The 4,330-nt window shown below is 38.4% G+C and overlaps 1 non-coding gene across 1 annotated transcript; it reads right to left on the minus strand.

The window, feature by feature from the left end:
- Window positions 1-4,000: 4,000 nt before the first annotated feature.
- Window positions 4,001-4,107, minus strand: LOC141654406 (small nucleolar RNA R71). Its single transcript, XR_012547967.1, has one exon. It is a non-coding gene; the product is annotated as a small nucleolar RNA R71 (small nucleolar RNA).
- Window positions 4,108-4,330: the final 223 nt, after the last annotated feature.

Consider the following 4,330-nt stretch of genomic DNA (forward strand, 5'->3'; position numbering starts at 1 on the left):
GGTCCTGCAATGAATCCGCGTCATCGGGATCGATGACTTTCTCGCATATGGACTGGAAGAAAAGAGTAATCTAGTTATCGCATATCTTACCTTTTCGGGTAAAATGGACGAATAGCCACAGGTAGTAATTGTTGCATCAAAGTGTGACAATCATGTGACTTTAACCCGGTGAGTTTTAGGTCTTGCATCGACACTAGGCTTTTGATGTTCGACGAATAACCATGTGGCACTTTAATTCCATTCAAGCATGCACGAAACTCTTTTTTCTCCTTCCTTGAAAGGGTATAAGCTGCTGGCGGTAAAAATGTACGATTACCTCTCTCTTCGTGGTGCCAACTCTAGTCTAATACCCATCATTTTCATATCTTCCCTAGCTGCGGCGTTATCCTTTGTTTTACCAGGAACATTCGGAAGGGTATTGATAATATTATCACAGACATTTTTCTCAATGTGCATGAAATCGAGGCAATGCGACCTCCAAGTCGGCCAATATGGAAGTTTATCAAAAAATATGGATCTTTTCTTATACCCACGAGTAGACAATTTAGAGTCGCTCTTCTTTCCATAATCTATCTCAATATGCTTTACTTTCTGATAAACTTCATGCCCACTCAAAATTCTAGGAGGTTGACGAAGTTCTTGTCTTCCATTGAATGCTTTCTGCATCTTGCGATAACAATGGTCATGATACAAGAACCTCCTATTTCCCATATACACATACTTACGAGAAGACTTCAAGTATTCAGACTCGATATCCTCCCCACACAATGGACAAGCCTCTTTCCCATGAACGTGTGCCGAGAGAAAGCTCGCCATAAGTAGGATAGTCAGTTATTGTACACAATAACATCGCTCTCAAATTGAAAGTTTCGTTCTTATATGCATCAAATACTTCTATCCCAATATCCCACAACAATCGCAAATCATCTAGAAGAGGTTCCAAATATACATCTATATCATTTCCAGGTTGTTTAGGGCCGGAAATTAACAACGACAACATCAAATACTTTCTTTTCATGCACACATATGGAGGTAAGTTATAAATAGCCAACACTACTGGCCAAGTACTATGTTGGCTACTCATGTTTCCGTGTGGGTTCATTCCATCAGTGGACAGCGCTAGACGTAAGTTTCTAGGTTCATTGCCGAACTCGGGATACTTAGCGTCGAACGATTTCCATTGCATACCATGTCTTGGTGTCTTAGCTTTCCATCATTTATTCTTCCTGTTTCATGCCAAGTTAACATTTTTGAATCATCGGGATTCGCATAAATCCTTATGACTCTTGGTATCAATGGAAAATACCACAACACCTTAGCCGGGATCCCTTCCTTATCCTTATAACGCCACAACAAACATTTAGGGCAATTGGTTAAGTTTTGATATAATTTCCGATACAATATGCAATCATTTGGACATGCATGTGTTTTCTCATATTTCATGCCCACTCCTCTTATTAGTTTTTTCGCCTCATATGTCTTAACAGGTAGAACATTACCATCAGGAAGCAACTCCTTTATCAAGGCTAAAAAACTAGTGAAACACGTGTCACTCACCCCATTTGCCCCCTTGATATTATACAACTTCACCACAGCCGACATTTTTGTGAACTTACAACCAGGATACAGAGGTGCTTCAGACTCACACAACTTCTCATACATGTTGTTAAGGTCATCCCAATTACTAGTGTCATCACCTACATCTTCAAAAGCAATCGACTCATCATCATTCTCTTCATTATCTATAGACCCAACATTCAACTTCTCTACTTCCAACTCTTCCAACTCAAAAAACTCGGCAAACTCAGGATCATCAGTTAGCCTTTCGTGTACCTCAACATCATCTTCTTCAGAATTATTCTCTTCCTCTAATGATTCCCCATGAAAAATCCAACGTGTATAGGATCGACTAAATCTCCACTTTTATAGGTGTATTTTAACGTCCGAAAAAGCCATATAGCTAATATTACCACATCTTTCACAAGGACATGCAATATTAGAAGAACCTTTCAAATTGTTCGAAACGAATTCATAAAATTCAACTAAACCATCCTTGTAGGTGCGGTCACTCATATTTGCATCAATCATCCAAGTTCGAGTCATTATTCTACATTCGTAATAATAGGCAACTAATTCAAAAAATACAATAATAAGCAAACAAATAAACGAAATTCAGGAAAGCAATTAAGCTAAATTATCAACAAATTAGATAATAACCCAAAAAATCCTATATCTATAAGCGTTGCTAAGAAACATATATATACCTGATTGATAAACACGATGAGGGAGAGAAGACGGTGACAACAGTGACGGAGATGAAGACAGAGAGACGATCAGGGAGGAATGGAGGATGATATAGTAGCAGTATATGCTTCTGTTTGTGTTTTGTAGCGTATAGCAGAATAAAGCAATCTGTTGTTTTTAAGATCTTCATAAAATTAATAACAACGGTTATTGAGTCTACAACCGTTGTTAAAACGTATTAAAAACGAGTTCTAAACAAACCGTTTTAATTACTTTTCACTAATTTTGCGCCAAATTATTAACAACGGTTAAAATGTAACCGTTGTTATTAGTTTTTATATTAACAACGGTTTTGAAAGTATGACCCGTTGTTAAAACCAATAACAACGGTTAACGACACAGAACCGTTGTAATTAAGTTTGGTAAAATTCGCGGCATCAATTCTACAACGTGTTTTGATGATTTTCGTGAATAAGCGTTGTTAAAGGGCCGTTGTAGTTGCCTGTATTTGTAGTAGTGGACTTGTAAGACATAAACCAACTCGAGTCTCATTAGACCATGCATGTTGTTGAGTAGGGAAGATTAAGTCGACTTGTAGGTGTTGTACAATCTAATCGATTCGGCTCCGGGACCCAAACTTTCCTAGGATTGTAAGATATAAACCAACTCGATCCATCACAACAATAATTGCTTGCTTATAATTTGAGAATATGTTTGTATGATCAATTCCCATGAATCCCCTATGATCCCATGACACCCTAGTGCCTTTTATCAATTGTTTACATCCCTTTTTAATCATCTTGCTTATTTACTTTCATTGCTATTTAGTTTAGTGATCTTCTACTTCAACCCCAATTGTGACACCCTTAGACACCACTAGTTGCAATAGAAATCTCATCTCATTTTCCGTCCCTTGGGATCCGACCTTTACTTGCCTCTTTACTAATTGTAAGAGTTGTTGGTAGAGTTATAAATTGTGTTTTGGTCTAGGTGCTCCTCACGACAAGTGCCGAAAACTAAACCCTCACGAGGGATCACGACCAAAAATGGCACCGTTGCCGGGGACGGTGTTAACTTGATTTAGATTTTCTTGTATTGTTATTAGTTGTGTCTTTCTTTGCCTTGGTGAAGTAAAACTCCTCAAGGTTTGTTCTAATTATTTTCGAGTTGTTTGATATTTTGCATATCTAGAAGATCACAAGGTAACTTGTTACCCTTTGATCACGAAATTGAAAGGACTTTGACAACAAATAGAAGACTTGCTAGAGGAACTTTGAGAGGTATTGGTGAGGTTATTCAACCAAACACTATTGAGTTCATCAACCCTTTTGCAAGAGAAGGTGAGGAGAACCCAACACAAAATCCAACACAAAATCAACCCACAATGCCTAAGTTTTCATCACATTCCGTACCCACCGAGGAGAACCTACCCAATGGTACTCCCACACCACAACATCTAACCGGAAATTTTATTGCCAAATCCGCATTTATCCAATTAGTCGAAAAAAGCCAATTTGGGGGAATGCCTAGTGAAGACCCTCATTCTCATATGGAGGCTTTTTGTGACTATTGTGATGCGATTTCTCAAACCGGTGTAACTCAAGACCAAATTCGATGGGTCTTATTTCCTTTTTCTCTAATTGGCACAGCGAAACAATGGTTGCAAGGCCTTGATAAGGCTACTCTCGGAATTGATTCTTGGAAGAAATTGGCTCTAGCTTTCTACAAAAAGTTCTATCCACCGAAAAAGACTAATATGCTAAGAGCTCAAATTACGGGCTTTAAGAAAAGAGATGAAGAATCCTTGTATGAAGCTTGGGAGCTATTCAAGGGAATTTGTCGCTCATGTCCTCACCATGGACTTAGCGAGTGGTTCTTGGTACAACAATTTTGGAACGGTCTTTATGAAGATTCAAGAAACATTCTCAACATGGGATCAAATGGAATGTTCACCGAAGTTGATGACAATCAAACTTGGAACAAAATTAAGGAAATGGCGGTCCATAACTCACAATATAGTAGACCTCGTAAGGCTACTAGAGGAGGAAAGCATGAAGTGGACTCCGTTACTCAATTGGGTGCTCAA

This window comes from Silene latifolia, chromosome 4 (assembly GCF_048544455.1).
Source record: "Silene latifolia isolate original U9 population chromosome 4, ASM4854445v1, whole genome shotgun sequence".
NCBI classification, from domain to species: domain Eukaryota; kingdom Viridiplantae; phylum Streptophyta; class Magnoliopsida; order Caryophyllales; family Caryophyllaceae; genus Silene; species Silene latifolia.